General features: G+C 40.7%; 1 protein-coding gene across 1 annotated transcript in view; it reads right to left on the reverse strand.

The window, feature by feature from the left end:
* Positions 1-17,500, reverse strand: part of sema4c (sema domain, immunoglobulin domain (Ig), transmembrane domain (TM) and short cytoplasmic domain, (semaphorin) 4C) — a 62,067-nt gene that overhangs the window by 26,917 nt on the left and 17,650 nt on the right. The window contains 1 exon segment of the mRNA XM_046841112.1: positions 15,167-15,226. The gene's annotated coding sequence lies outside the window, so the exon portion shown is untranslated.

A 17,500-nucleotide genomic window follows, 5' to 3' on the forward strand; every position in this document is an offset into this window, starting at 1 on the left:
GACTTAGCGTTAATCGTAACGTCTCACCTGTTTGTTTCTGTTAAAAAGACGAAACAATTAAAGGGAGCGATAACATTTGCTCAAGTGTAAAGCACACAGAGTAAACCCATTGACTTTTAAACATGCCTTAAATGTCACACTACATTTCACAAAGAGATAAAAACACACACACACACACACACACACACACACTCTTTCCGCTGGCCCTGAAGCAGTCTTATCCGTGTGATTTTTTTTTCTTCATGAAAAAGGTCTGGCTGTGTGATAAACGCTCCTTCTGCCATTTACCGCAATTGAGATGCAGAACTCAGTAACAGCGGACTTGCAGCTCGCATTGATTTCTGTTTGTGTGGGGATATATATATATATATATATATATTACAAGCAAATGAGGTGAAAGGAAAAACAGATCACCGTAATTTTCCGGCAAATCGCTCGCTGCTAATAGGCAGGTTTGTGCACGCTGGAATTTACTTCAACTTCAAGTGTTGCTTTTAATATTTGCTTTGCTACTGAGCATATAAAAAACACGGACTGTGTGTACTATATATATATATATATATATATATATATATATATATATATATATATATATATATATATAGTACAGACCAAAAGTTTGGACACACCTTCTCATTCAAAGAGTTTTCTTTATTTTCATGACTATGAAAATTGTAGATTCACACTGAAGGCATTAAAACTATGAATTAACACATGTGGAATTATATATGGAATTATATACATAACAAAAAAGTGTGAAACAACTGAAAAATGTCATATTCTAGGTTCTTCAAAGTAGCCACCTTTTGCTTTGATTACTGCTTTGCACACTCTTGGCATTCTCTTGATGAGCTTCAAGAGGTAGTCACCTGAAATGGTCTTCCAACAGTCTTGAAGGAGTTCCCCGAGAGATGCTTGGCACTTGTTGGCCCTTTTGCCTTCACTCTGCGGTCCAGCTCACCCCTAAACCATCTCGATTGGGTTCAGGTCCGGTGACTGTGGAGGCCAGGTCATCTGGTGCAGCACCCCATCACTCTCCTTCTTGGTCAAATAGCCCTTGATGCCTTCAGTGTGACTCTACAATTTTCATAGTCATGAAAATAAAGAAAACTCTTTGAATGAGAAGGTGTGTCCAAACTTTTGGTCTGTACTGTATACACACACACACACACACACACACACACACACACACACACACACACACACACACACATACACAAAGTTTGACTGATAGCTGGGTATGGGCATGTAATATAGTAAAACTTAATAGCAAAACTTTATTGCAAAAAAAATGTACTGAATCATAAAAATGTGCCAAAGGAAATAAATATGAACATATTTATTGATAAATATAATTCTATAATTACTAAATTATATTATTTATAATTAAAATAAAAAAATTTATAAAGCGCTCTCACTGCAGCACGCAGTCTAAAAACAAACAGCACAGTGCAGTGGCGTCAGTGATTCGCCTCTAGAGGCCGCTCTCGTAATGACATCGCACCGTAATCCGGAAAAACTATCGGTATGGGTTTTTATCGATGCCTTGACCTCCAGTACATACATGGTGCATAATATAAAAGTGAACAAAAATAATGTCCCGAGGTGACGCGGAGAGCATGAAAATGGTGTAAGTCCTCACACCTAGCCGTGGATTATCACCGTGGTCACTGCCCAGAATCGAGGAGTTAAAGCTGTTATTGTCTTCTGCAGCCCAAACGTCTTTACTTTACCTTGAGTGTAAAATTGTAATCTGAATCTTAGTCTTTTATAACACCGGTATCTGCACTTCTACTGAGTGAAGATGTGTGTACTTCTGTATCTCTGGAGCTCAAGAAGGTCATTAGGAAATGTGTACAATAGCTGTCTTACTCTGGATAGAACTGGAACTGGATGTTCTTCCAGCCAATCACAATCTAGTATTGAGAATATATGAAAAGTCGATACCCCTGTGCACAAAGCCAGCTCCATGAAGATAGGCTTTATATGGGTTGGAGGATGTGGAAGATCTCTTCTATAGAGCTCCAACCCTATAGAACAATGAATACGAACACTGACTGCACCCCAGTCCTCCTCACCTACATCAGTACCTGACTTTACTAACACCCTTGTGGCCGAATGAATCTCCACAAAATCTCCACAAAAATCTAGTGGAACATCTTCCCAGAAGAATGGAGCTCATTATAACAGTGAATGAAGCCTCAATGTGAAATGGAACATTCAAAAAAGATACACATAGCAACCTTCTGATCGGGTGTTCACAAATGTTTTGTAGAAATAGAAAATAATAGGAGTATATACTGTAGAAGATGAAGAAGAAGAAGAAGAGGAAGAAAGTAAAGGTAGGATAACATAATAGGGAACACCTTCAACGCTCGGTTCCTCTAATCACGGCTCTGAAAGACGTTATCTGAAGCATGTAGGAAGAGATACAGTTTGACTGAAATGAATGTCCATTACACACTGACAGATCGTTCCGTCACTCCGTCACTTCTCAATAGTCGCGAGCACATCCTAAACGTCCGCTCGCTAACGTGCAGTTCTGCATTTCGGCTTTTTAACCACGCGGATCACGTCTGAAATGCAAATTCTAAAATGGCTTTGGTACACACACACAATATATCCTCGAATCTATTTTTTAGCGAATGCATTTTGCAGCGTACTTGATTTGAAATGCATTTCGGCTCTTTTTTTTTTTTTTCCAATCACGCCTGGAAAAAACGGAGTGGAGAGCAAAGCTGTGCAAACTGAACAGGAGATTGAAAAGGCCTCGTCCAAAATCTCCAGCAAAAAAACCCTCACACACACACACACACACACAAACGGAGGAAGACGTCAAGGGGGAAAGGCTCGGTGCCGGATGACCTTTTCGTTGGCCGCTTTTGGGACGAGGACTTTCACTCAAGCGCTAATTACTGCTTACAAATTAGAGACGAGGCGAGCCGGGGGATCACGTTGCACTCCAGACAGAGGCAGCTGGCGAGTACGGCCTGGCGTTCAGGGACGGATGGTGAGGAAGAGAGTGTGTGTGCTTTGCGTGTGTATATCACTGAGAGAATGTTTTGACCCAGGTCTTTCCTCGGAGGAAAACAAGCGTCCGTGTTTGTTCCGGTCTGTGTAGATGCCGGGAAAAAAAAAGAAGACGAGGTCGAGCGATGACCGATCTCAAATGTCCCGAGTGTCATCGATCTTTTACTCCTCCTCTTAGACAAATGAAACACGGTAACCCCCGACCGCTAACCTCTGACCCCTCTAGGGCTCACAGGAGCTCTTAAATAAATGGGTTGTTGTAAAGCAGAAAGAAGCAGGAAGAAGATTCGTTTAAATGAAGGACGGATGTAAAAAAAAAAAACCTTTTCGAACAGAAAACAGTCTGACGTTTTCCTCCTCCCTCCCTCAATCTCCCCCCCTCCCTCAATCTCCCCTTCCCGATCTGAAGTACACAAAGCCCAGCGGCCAGCGGGAGACAGATGGAGAGCGAGTCAACATCCGAACGCCATCACTCAGAGGATAGTTAGTGAGCTACTCCAGGGTGCAGCAGCATCAGTGCAGTACCGAGAACTCGCTTCTCTTTCCACAGTATTCACACAATACACCACTGTCTCCATATTAATGTCCATTCTGCTGTAAATACACGTTCTGCCCACCAGGTTTCACCCACCGTAACAACCAGAAACCCGTCTTTACTCCGAACTCTCAAGCATTTATCATAAACTGACCAACTCACATCATCACAGTTCACAACTCACATCATCACAGCTCACAACTCACATCATTACACAACTCAACTCACATCATTACACAACTCATCATTACACAACTCAACTCACATCATCATCACTACTCACCTTACATCATTACATAACTCACATCATCATCATCACAACTCACATCATTACACAACTCAACTCACATCATCACAACTCACATCATTACACAACTCAGCTCACATCATTACACAACTCAACTCACATCATGAACACAACTCACATCATCATCACTACTCACCTTACATCATTAAACAACTCACATCATCACAACTCACATCATCATCACAACTCACATCATCATCACAACTCACATCATTACACAACTCAACTCACATCATCATCACTACTCACCTTACATCATTACATAACTCACATCATCACAACTCACAGCATCATCACTACTCACATCATTACACAACTCACATCATCACAACTCACCTTACATCATTACACAACTCACATCATCACAACTCACCTTACCTCATTACACAACTCACATCATCACAACTCACCTTACCTCATTACACAACTCACATCATCACACAACTCACCTTACATCATTACACAACTCACATCATCACAACTCACCTTACCTCATTACACAACTCACATCATCACACAACTCACCTTACCTCATTACACAACTCACATCATCACAACTCACCTTACCTCATTACACAACTCACATCATCACACAACTCACCTTACATCATTACACAACTCACATCATCACAACTCACCTTACCTCATTACACAACTCACATCATCACACAACTCACCTTACCTCATTACACAACTCACATCATCACAACTCACCTTACCTCATTACACAACTCACATCATCACACAACTCACCTTACCTCATTACACAACTCATCATCACACAACTCACCTTACCTCATTACACAACTCACATCATCACAACTCACCTTACCTCATTACACAACTCACATCATTACACAACTCACTCATCATCACAACTCACATCATCACACTCACCTTACATCAATACACAACTCACATCATCATCACAACTCACATGTTCAGCACAACTCACCTTACATCTTTACACAACTCACATCATCACAACTCTCCTTACATCATTACACAACTCACATCATCACAACTCACCTTACATCATTACACAACTCAACTCACATCATCATCACAACTCACATCATTACACAACTCACCTTACGTCATTACACAACTCACTCTACATCATTACACAACTCACTTTACATCATTACACAACTCAGCTAACATCATCACAACTCACGTCATCTTCAAAACTCAACTCAAATCACAACATGATCATAACTCAACTCTTACAACTACAACTTCCATATATGGTCTCAGAAACCCCCATATCTCCGTATATGAACTTCTCAGATTTATGGAATATATTCACCAACTTATAACCCTCTCTATTAACTTTTCACATAACATCTGGTCAGTAGGTCACATCTGGGTGTATGAAGGTAGATGAAACGGAGTAACTGTAATAAATCACAGAGAAAACGATGATGGATTGAGAAAATATTTCTGTTCTTTTTTTTGTCAGGCTGAATTGTCTTGTTCAGGTTTTGTGACTCTTCTCTGGGCATGTTTTCACTGCGTCAGCTCTGTTTCAGCCTGTTTAGGTTGCTTTTAAGAAGGAGAAAATGAGTGTGTATGTGTGTGTGTGTGTGTGTGTGTGTGTGTTGGTTGTCTTAAATCAAGGACATTCTCACTCAGCAAAACAACGTCTCACATTTCCCTCATTCCCCTCTATTTTTTCTCAGCCAAGTGTGATGATACAGGGCTAGATCGATCTTCTGTACCTAATAAACGACAATCTGAAGACTCTAGTCCCAACGTCCACACTCGTCTTACTAAAGCAGGTAGCTAATCACCACGTGCCGCCAACTGACTCCCAAACCGGGGCCAAGACATGAAGGACTGTAGACAGTGTGATGGATCCTCTCACACTTTGTTTTGTTCTATGGCTAAATAGGGAAGTAAAAGAAAAAAATATAAAAATGTCAGCTTTGGTTTGGGAGGCGTGGCTGAGGATGTATGGCTGAGGAGGCGTGGCTGAGGAGGTGTGGCTGAGGAGGCGTGGCTGAGGAGGTGTGGCTGAGGAGGCGTGGTCTCTGTGCCTCTCAGTTATAGTAAATGAAGTGTCATACATTACACTCTTCTCTGAATTGGATCATAATTAAGTCAAATAAAAGGCTAAATAAAAACCCGGTCTGTTTTCATAAATCATCATGCACGTCAGGTCGTTGATCACATTTCAAAATTAGCATCCGATCATCTCCTGAAGAGACACGCACCGCTGGAACAGAGTGTTCTCCAAGCTGCTTATTTGCATTCAGTCTGACTATTTATATCTGCAGGCATTACACAAAGACACAACAAAGAATACACACACACACACACACACACACACACACACACACACACACACACATGTGTTACTCTGCTTATCTCCGAAGCAATAAATCTCAAAAAACAAAGAACGGGAAGAGAGAGATCGATAAGACGGTCCACCTGCATGATGCGAATTGGTGGGCGTGTCTTTGCACCTGTGTAAGAACTCAAAGACACGCCTTAATACATGTTCAGGGGTTTCTCTGGCCACATTTCCATATATAAATCAGGCACTCCCACATTTCCATTTATGAACCCAGACACCCCCACATTTCCATATATGGACCCAGACACACCTGAAATCGTATATATATATATATATATATATATATATATATATATATATATATATATATATATATATATATATATATATATATATATATATATATACGATTTCAGCCATGCATCCTCAGCCACGCCTCCTCAGCCACGCCTCCCAAACCAAAGCTGACATTTTTATATTTTTTTCTTTTACTTCCCTATTTAGCCATAGAACAAAACAAAGTGTGAGAGGATCCATCACACTGTCTACAGTCCTTCATGTCTTGGCCCCGGTTTGGGAGTCAGTTGGCGGCACGTGGTGATTAGCTATATATATATATATATATATATATATATATATATATATATATATATATATATATATATATATATGAAAATATAGTATTTATATTCTATAATCTTTATATTAATATTCTTGCCTTATGCACAAAGCTCCTCCCATGTGATCTCAAGCCACGCCCACTTCTCTGACCTCCAAGCCTGTCATTATTATGAGAGGAAGAAAAATGTTTGGCCTGCACTGGTAGTGACAGACCATGCAGCTGGCATGGGTGTGTGTGTGTGTGTGTGTGTGTGTGTGTGTGTGTGTGTGTGTGTGCGCGTGCGTGTGTGCACGTTTTAAAAATGCGATGCTGCAAGAGTGGGAGTGTGAACGAGTAGGAGTGTGACAGCTCGTGCAGGCCTGTTAAGCGTGTGTGTGTTGGCAAGTCACGTTCTGTTTGATTAGCCAATGATACGGGATGAAAGCCAGATCATCAAGAGTTTGATCAGCTGCGGAGAACACACACACACACACACACACACACACACACACACACACACACACACTGTCATCCACGCTGAAATGCACAAACATCACTTCGACATTCACACGCATCCATACCGTCATCCACGTTGTGATAATGAAAGATTGATTGCGATGTCTAATGATCTCTCTCTCTCTCTCTTTCTTTCAATCTGTCCATCTCCATCTCTCTATCTCTTTTGCTTTATCATGCCATCTCTCCCCCTCTCTGTGACCTTGTACTGTCAGCTGTTTTAATGAGGCTTTAATGAACACACCACTTGTGTGTGTACGGGCGTGTGCACTGTCCATGTAGCATGAGGTATGAGGAGATAAGCCGGTACACGCCAACACACACACACACACACACACACACACACACACACAAACACCTTTGTTTTGCTTCTCTGCAGCATATTTTTGTTCGAAAAACTCCTTCCTACAAGCCTTTGAGAACTTTAATCACTTCTCTCTCTCTCTCTCTCTCTCTCTCTTCTCTCTCTCTCTCTCTCTCTCTCTCTCTCTCTCTCTCTCTCTCTCTCTTCATCTATCACTTTCTCTCACTTTTTTTCTTTTTCTTTCTCCCTTTCTTTTTTTCTTTCTCTCTCCCGCTGTGCCTGAATGCCGAACACAAAGTCTTGTTGGTGTGACAGGGTGGAAAAGGTCACTCCTGTTTTCTTCGTTTTCGGGGCAAGTGGAGCGAGGGATGAGGAGGAGAGGGGAGGAGTGCAAGAGCAGGTAGATGCCTCTCTGCACCCGTCTGCTGTTCTGTCGATCCTGTGGACCGAGCGCTAATGGGGCGTCACGCTGAGCTGGTGCAGAGCACGCCTGCTGCTGCTGCTGTACATTACGGGAAACACACCTTCACACATACACACGCACACACACACACACACACACACACACACACACACACACACACACAGAGAGTACTGATCGATGCAGGAAAAGAGAATAATATGACAGCAACATGAGCATTTTCTTTATTCTTCTGATGCATGTGTGTGTGTGTGTGTGTGTGTGTGTGTGTGTCTCTGTGTGTAGGGGTTGTCAAATCAATTTTTATCCTCCCGGTGCACAACATGTGATGAAATACCAAATCTCTACGAAGATCTAGACACAGTGTAAGTCAAGAGCAATACAACAGATTACACCACACACACACACACACACACACACACACACACACACACACACACACACACACACACACAGGAAAACCTTAATCATTTACTTCTCAGGTGGCCGATCAATTCTTGAAATAATTACAAGGAACGAATTCATCTTCTTTATCGTTTCCATCTGATTGCTGCTCTTCCTTTTCTCAACGCCGCAAACTCCACCCACTAACATTCAAATAATATTAATGTTTCAACCAATCAGATTCTTTTCCCGATAACCCCGCCCACCAAACTGTTTTTACAGTTTTCAACAATTCATTAGTTTAAATATACTTCAGATTAGCTTACAGAACCTTCGATCGTCACACCTCTACATTTATATGGTTTTAGACACCCCTATATTTCAATATATGGACTCAACCACACCCATATTTCCTTATATGGACTTAGCCACTCCTACTTTTTAATATATGGACTCAGCCACACCCACATTTCCAGATATAGCATGAATTAGGAAATTTGTTATGTACCAATAATCCTCACCTACTAATAAATGACTAAAGGAAACTTTAGGCTTTTCGCATATGCGACTGTATAAATCATCAGATGGTACGCTCCAAAAACGGTTCTCCAGGAAGTGAAACTGGTAGTAAAAACTAGTTTTATTTTCTAATCATATTTAAATCTTTTGTAAGAGAAAAACATTACATTTCTTTTTTCACAAAGACAATCAAATATACGATTTTTAACTTTGGGTTAATATATTTATATATATTTAGATATACACTAGATCACTAAAAGTACTGCCCATTGTGGTCCAGCCCTAAAATTTTACAACAAACCTGGAGGCACACAACTGTATTGGAAACCTGTTCCAGCATGACAATGCCCCTGTGCACAAAGTCAACTCCATGACATAGGCTGAAGTGGAAGATCTCCTGCTATAGAGCTATTGAACAATGAATGTGAACACTGACTGCACCCGAGACCTCCTCACCTCCTCACCTCAATCAGTATCTGACTTTACTAACACCCTTGTAGCTGAACGAATCTGCACAAAATCTCCACAACATCTATTAAAACATCTTCCCAGAGGAGTGGAGCTCATTATAACAGTGAATGGGGACTAAATGTGGAATGCGTTGCTCAGAACAAAACACCTGGACCAGGTGTTTCTTCACAAACTTTTGTCCATTTATTGTAGCTTAATATAATTATGCCAAATGTCAAAAAGCTGAGAACCACAAAGAAACATCTTATCTATGTCTACTAGCATTTAGCTAAGGAGTTAGCAGCTAATTTGCCTAATTTAAACAAAAGGTGGTCATGCACAGGAAAGTGCATCTCCATAACTGAGGCCGATTCGCATCTCGATGCAGAGCCGACGATACGATACATTAAAAATACATATGAAGCGGCTACTGATGCGATGCGATGCGATACAATTCCCTCTATTGCGATGCGATCCGATTTCCATTCGATTCAACACAATGAGATGTAATATGATTCCAATACGATTCAATATGGAACAATATTTTTTTAAAAGTTCAAAGTTTATTTTTGTTTCTTTGATTCAGACAGACATCAAGTCATCAATTTACACACTTTAGTGCCTTATGACTTTTAACGGATGTCTCTTTCACAAACCCGCATTTGTAGTGTAAAAAAACAAACAAAAGAAAAAAGATGAAATAATACCAGGCGTTCTTTTCCTGTTCTGTCTCCCGGAAGATGCAGCTCTACCTCTGCCATGTTAATCTCTATTCTATGTGACAAATAATAAAAGTATAGCACATCTAATAATAATTAAAACACTTTAAAAAAATCGATGCATCACATCGTTAAAGTTTATGCTGAAAGCACGGATGTGAATCTTACCATCCGTAATACGTGATCATCTATAACAGGATCGTAATTGAATATCCAGACTAGAAAAGTACTGCAAAGTAACACGGATGATTCATCAGCTACGCTAAGCTGACGAGGTGTTCAGCCGTTTTTAAGCAAACCGACAGACGATTAGCTGCTGATACGCAGCGATGTGTAAAGCTGATGTAATGTACTTCGTTATAATCGGGTTATTAGGGTCATGTGGCGTCTGTGTTCCTCTCACGTACGTTTTGTATTTCCTGGTTTCGGCTTGTTTGAGCTTCCTGAGGTGGAAGGAAATGGTGCTGTTAGCATATAATCTAATTGCGTTCGTCTGAGAGTTATATAGCAATTACAGAAAACGCCCATATACTAAAGACGTGAGAGAAAACTTATGGCCCTCGGCTTGTACCTGTTCTTTGACATCAGACGAGTGGATTCTGTTACGCACACACACACACACACACTGCGTTAAAGCTAAATCAATTTCCTGTCTAGCCGAGCCTTCATCATCGTCATTATCGTCATCATAGGGGGAAGGAGAAACAGAAAGAGAGAGAGATGGAGAGAGATGGAGAGAGAGAGAGATGGAGAGAGCCGGAGAGAGAGAGAGACATTTACCAGAAGGTAAGAGATCAATAGCGGATATGGAGTGTGATGCAGAGGGAGGATCGGATGGCAATAAAAGGGCAGATCGGGTTTAAATAACATCCATCAGAAGTGTGTGTGTGTGTGTGTGTGTGTGTGTGTGTGTGTGTGTGTGTGTGTGTGTGTGTGTGTGTGTGTGAAATGGCTATAAGTATTATGCTGTATAAGCGTCTACACAGTGTAATGTATAGTTTGTATGTTATAAAGAGAAACATGACGATGGACAGAAGGCTGATGTCAGTGTTTGTTTTACTACCATATAAATAAAAACATAGAGTGAGACAGGAAGAGAGTGAGACAGGAAGAGAGTGAGACAGGAAGAGAGTGCATCTGAAAGACAGTGAGATAGAAAGAAAGTCAGATGCGCAAATAGTGTATCTGAAAGGAACACTGAAATAGAGAGTAAAAGTGAGATAGAGAGTGAGATAAAGTGGGAGTGAGATAGAGAGTGAGATAGGCAGTGAGACAGAGCGAAGTGAGGTAGTGAGTAAGATAGAGAGTGAGATAGAGTGGGAGTGAGATGGAGAGTGAGAGTGAGATAGGAAGTCAGATGGAGAGTAAAAATAAGAGAGTATGAAAATGAGAGTAAGAGACTGAAACAGAGAGTAAGAATGAGAGAGAAAGTAAGATAGAGAGTGAGATACAGTAAAAGTGAGATAGAGTGAGGTAGTGAAAGTGAGATACAGATTTGATTGAGAGTGAAAATGAAATGAGGAAGAAATAAAAGTAAACAACAGAAAGATGAGAAATTGCCAGCGGTTGTTTTTCAGAGCTGGAAGAAAACCGGCATCCTTTATTCTTGTGTGTGTGTGTGTGTGTGTGTGTGTGTGTGTGTGTGTGTGTAGTGAGGAGGTGGTACTGACTCGTCTTGTTTTCCTCACATCGTTGTTGGAGATAATCTGAGGCACACAATCCAATGCTTGTTTTAACAAACACACACACACACACACACACACACACACACACACACACACACACACACACACATTGTTGCTTAACGCTGATTTCACTCCCTCCCCTCTATTATCTCTTCTTCTCTTCTTTTTTTCTCTCACTCCCCCAAAATTCTTTCACAGAGGAATAAAAACTAACCTTGAATTAACTAGCTAGCTTCATGACCATTAGCATTGCTAACTACTGTTTTTGCATAAAGCTAATATCCTTTTGTTGTCCTAATAGTCCTTTTATTGGCTAACAGCTAGCATTAGCTAGCTAGGTTGTTCTATATTTAGATAAATTAGTGTGTTGCATCGCTAGCTGGATATATGACAGTTAGCATTAAATAGCTAGGCTCTTATGTTTAGCTTATGTACTCAATTTGTTGTATTTTCATTAAACTTAATGACTAGCTAGATTTTTGTTTTTTGTTTTAGTACAGTTAAAGAAAATAAACAATATTTTATATACCAATACCCTCAGGATTGTAAATTCGATCACCATAGCAACAGCTGATTTTCCTTTACACTAACGTTCGCTAAATAGCATTACTAGTTAATCTGCTATGCTGTAATTTTGCGCTTAACTTTTTCGGGGAAAACTTAAGATCGGAAAGCGAGTCGCCTGCTGTCTCGTTCTTCTCCTCGTCTGCTGAGTAAAACGAATCCTGACAAAAAAAATCGTTCGTTCTCCTCCAGCGTTTCTTCCAGCGTCTGTAATCTTCCTCACTCTCCTCCTCCTCCTCTCCTCTTCTCTTTTCCCACAGACTCTATCCATCTGTTCCTGTCTCTGTCACCGCCAAAAAAAAACAACACTCGCTTTTTCCTTTCATTTTTTCGGTCCCTTTTCACCTCGTCTCGCTCCGCCTCAGGCAGTCGCGCTCTCACCACCAGAATTAAGTGTTTTTAGAACACTACAACAATCCGGAACGATGCGGATTAAATTCCAAGCTAGCTCGACCTTTCAGATCAGATGGAGTGTGGAGAGACTGTCTACAGAACATTCGCTTACTTTTACGTCAAAAAAAAGAAAGAACTTGCCTAGATTCTGCCTGATAACGCGTCTCCTCGGTGTCACTACGTGTTAAGTGGAATTAGCGTGAGTTCCGGACTAGTGAAAATCACACCAATGTGTAAGTGATAGACACTTCTCCTTATCAGCGTAATTTCCTAAGCGCTACGTTAGCGTAGCGACAGAATGTTTTTTGTCTCAGAACGGAAAATCATGCGATGGAAAACGTTGTGTGAAGAACGCTGTAATAACGTTCCAGCAGATTCACGATAACAGCGAAGAAACGTTACGTCTGAAACACTTAGACCTGATAGATAGATAGATAGATAGATAGATAGATAGATAGATAGATAGATAGATAGATAGATAGATAGACAGACAGACAGACAGACAGACAGACAGATAGAATGATTGATAGTTAGATAGATAGATAGATAGATAGATAGATAGATAGATAGATAGATAGATCGATAGACAGACAGACAGACAGACAGACAGACAGACAGACAGACAGACAGATAGATAGATAGAAAAAGACAGATGTAAATAGATAGATAGATCTCTTCTCTCGTTCAGCGTGTTCCTGTCAGTGTTGTGATGTTGCTTTGATTTGAGTGGTAAAGACTTTTTTTTCTTTTTCTGACAGTTTGCAGATTCTGCACACACACCCACCCACACCCACACACACACACACAAACACACACCAGAAGGTCAAAGTGGTTGAGTGGGGGGGAGGGGGCTCCTTCAATCAGGTTAATGTTCTACTTCGAGAGACGAGCACTACAAGTGTCTCATTTCTCTCTGTTTCAATTCAATGCACTCTCTCTCTCTCTCTCTCTCTCACACACACACACACACACACACACACACACACACACACACACACAGGTGCTCATATCTATGCATCAGTAGAAATCCAGAGTTCCTCGCTCTTGCTCTCATTCTGTCTTTTGGCTGATGATTCAGCGCGTGTCAGGTACATTACCACACACACACACACACACACACACACGCACACACACACACACACACACACACACGCACACACACACACATGCACACACTTTTAAGACCCCCGACTTAATGACAATACAATACGGCTGCCTGGAGAGCGGAGTTCATGAGTAGCTTGAGCGTGATTAGCGTCTGGTTACTATTGTATTAATGCTAATTACTGCTTAGCAGTGATGCACAGCTTCGTCATCATCATCGTCACCATCACCATCATCATCATCACCATCATCACCATCATCATCATCATCTCTATTCAACACCACTGAAGCGATTCAGTTTTTCAATGCAACCCATCTGTCCAGTGTTTCTACATGATATGACCAAAATGATTGGGACACCTGACTTTCCCAGCCATATGTGTTTCGTTTTCAAACTGTTTAATTTTTTCCTTTATTGGAGATCCAAACCTGTTCCAGCATGACAATGACCTATGTGCAAAGCCAGCTCCATGAAGATCTGCTTTACACGGGACGGAGTGAAAGATCTCCTGCTGTAGAGCTCCAACCTTTTTAAACACCTTTGGAATGAATGTGAACGCTGACTGAACCCCAGACCTTCTCACCTCATCTACATCAGCACCTGACTTTACTAACACCATTGTGCCTGAATGAGTCTCTACAAAAATCTAGACGAACATCTTCTCAGAGAAGTGGAGCTTATTATAACAGTAAATGACATCCATCCATCCATCCATCCATCCATCCATCCATCCATCCATCTATCAGCAATATAGCAATGCACCTAGCAAGGATTTTCTTGCTAGCTAGGTTTATTAATGAGATACTAAATTTGTAACTAAATGTGTGTGTGTGTGTGTGTGTGTGTGTGTGTGATTTCAGGCATCTTATTAAAACTATCAATTCGCCAAAAAAAAAAAAAGAGCCAGTGGCTTTGGAAAAATCACAGCACACACACACACACACACACACACACTTTTACTAGTATCACTTTACCGCTGTTTGACCTAGAAGAAATAACACACACACACACACACACACACACACACACACACACACACACACACACTCTGTCAATCCAAATCCAAACAGACGCCAGATCAGAGCAGGGATGTGGAGGAGGAGCTGGGGGATGGGAGACGAAGAGCTAGAATTTAAAAAACACCTGCATGGACGGGTCGTCCTTGACACACACACGCGCACACACACACACACACACACACACACACACACACACACACACACACACACACACACACACATGAATTATGTCTATCTTAATATAAACACAGGACCTGACAATAGTAAAAAAGTCCAGCACACTACAGTTTGTATAAGAAATTCATTTGTTCTTACAGTGATGAAGGACGTCACAGTGTCTCCACTCGCTCACACACGTTCGTTCATTGTGGGGACCTGAGGAGAAAAATGTATATCATGTGAGTGTTGCAGGATTGGTGGGGGGATAAATCACATGCAGCGTCACACACAGCAAACGCTGACCCTCAACACACTCAGCAAAAACTTAGATAAAAATATATATATATTTTTCGACTATAAAGATAACAAAGGTAACACAGATTCTGGTTTTCCAAGCATTGTGGGGACATGGAAAATAATCACACACTTAAGGTGAGTTTATTAGATAATGTCTGTCTGTCAATCTATCTATCATGTAGAACGTTTGGGGAAGCATACGATTGGTGTGTGAATCTTTTTGTTCATCCCATTCCACATTTATCCCTCATTTGCTGTTACAATGAGCTCCACTCTTCTGAGAAGATGCTCCACTAGATTTTGGAGTGTGCTTGTGGACATTTGTGTTCATCAGCAATAAGGGTGTTAAGTCAAGGGACTTATGTGGGTGAGGTGCGGAGGCGTGGAGGCCATATCTCCATGGTTCTAAAGATGTTCCAAAGAAGTTCTATATAATTCTTTGGTAACAGAATGGGGAAAAAAACACATTCAGGTGTTCCAATAATTTTGGTGTATCTGTGAATTAATGTTTTACTTTAAAGAATTTCCTCATCATGACACTTCATGTCTCTGACTGAATTTCATGCAAATTAGTTACAGTAAACCGAACAGGCCTGTTGAGCCAGACAGCCTCGCGTCTGTGTTTTAGACTTCCTGTATTCCAGCTTCCTATTTTTCAGTAAATCTGGAAGTTGATAATTCCAGTTGTCAGGTCACTGCCGGACCTGAGCTCGGTTCCCCCTCAGACGCCGCTTACACAGACACCTTTGCTCATAGCCTCTGGGTTAAAACACTTTCATTCATTCAGCTCATCACTAAGAAATACGCTCGGCTAAAAAAAATACACATTAATTGCTGCTTTTGCCAGCTAGCAATAGCCAGCTAGTATGCTAATTCTAAAATACACATCATGGATGTATTTTTACACAAAAGCTGTATTAGAACTAGTAAGTAAAAGAAATATATGCATTTTCAGCGAGCAATAATAATTAGTTTGGACGAGTACCACGTCTGATTAACGTCAAACCCTGGGGGGGGGGAACAAAGCCGCGATGACATCATAAGCGCTAAGTTGCTGCGCTAGTGAATATGTATGAGTGCATGAATATGAGGCGAAGTGTGGCATTTAAAAGGCACACTTTAACAGATAATTCCCAGCGAAGTGACGCTATTAGAGTCGTGAATAAATTCACACCAGCCTCCTGACCTGCGAAGAAACACACACACACACACACACACACACACACACACACACATATGTGGAATATAAAGCCCTATTTCCATTATGTGTACAAATCTACTGCAACGCCTCTGCAATACCGATGAATTGTTAGCCGCTGCTGTTTATGGTAATCGGAATCTGCTGAGGCGCTTTTTTTTGTTTGTTTTCTGACGTTTTTTTAAATTTCATTTTCCAAACCGCAAATCTGAAAAGCTGTCGGGAATTTTTTTCTTTTGTGTAAAATGTGATATACGACGTCAAAAAAAGATTCGTGGAAACAAATTACGTCGTAGCAAATGTCAACAAACATATTGTTCGATTTTATAGCTAGCTAGTCGGATTTTTCATTGATTTGCGTTATAACCGTATAAGCTAGGTGTACTTATATATATGATTAGCTACATTGTACATACACACAGTGGCTGTGAAAAGAGTGTTTTATGGTTTTGAGGGACACGCATGTTCCTTTTGTTTGACCAAACAAACAAATCTATTAATCTCCAGATGTTCCACTTTAATTTTATTGAAAAATCCTGCTTTAGCGTGAAGAACAGATTTACACGCTTTCAGCATCCGGACATTTCGTTTCTCCAAACATTTGACTGAATACTTCGGCTAAAACTGTCTCTGATTCTTTCTCATCCCTACTTTATTACATCCCCTCTTTCTTTGATGCCTTTCTTTCATTCTCTTATTCTCTCTCTCTCTCTCTCTCTCTCTCTCTCTCTAGGTCTGTCTTTAATCCAACTCATATTTATCTCTCCATCTGTTGCTGTTATCTATTTAACACCACACTTACAATTTGTTTTCTATTATAACAGTATTATTTGCTTAACAGCTTTTCTCTATCTATCTATCTATCTATCTATCTATCTATCTATCTATCTATCTATCTATCTATCTATCTATCTATCTATCTATCTATCTATTTCTGTCTGTCTGTCTGTCTGTCTGTCTGTCTGTCTGTCTGTCTTATATGGCCAAATGCTTGC

This window comes from Silurus meridionalis, chromosome 27 (genome assembly GCF_014805685.1).
Source record: "Silurus meridionalis isolate SWU-2019-XX chromosome 27, ASM1480568v1, whole genome shotgun sequence".
NCBI lineage: Eukaryota > Metazoa > Chordata > Actinopteri > Siluriformes > Siluridae > Silurus > Silurus meridionalis.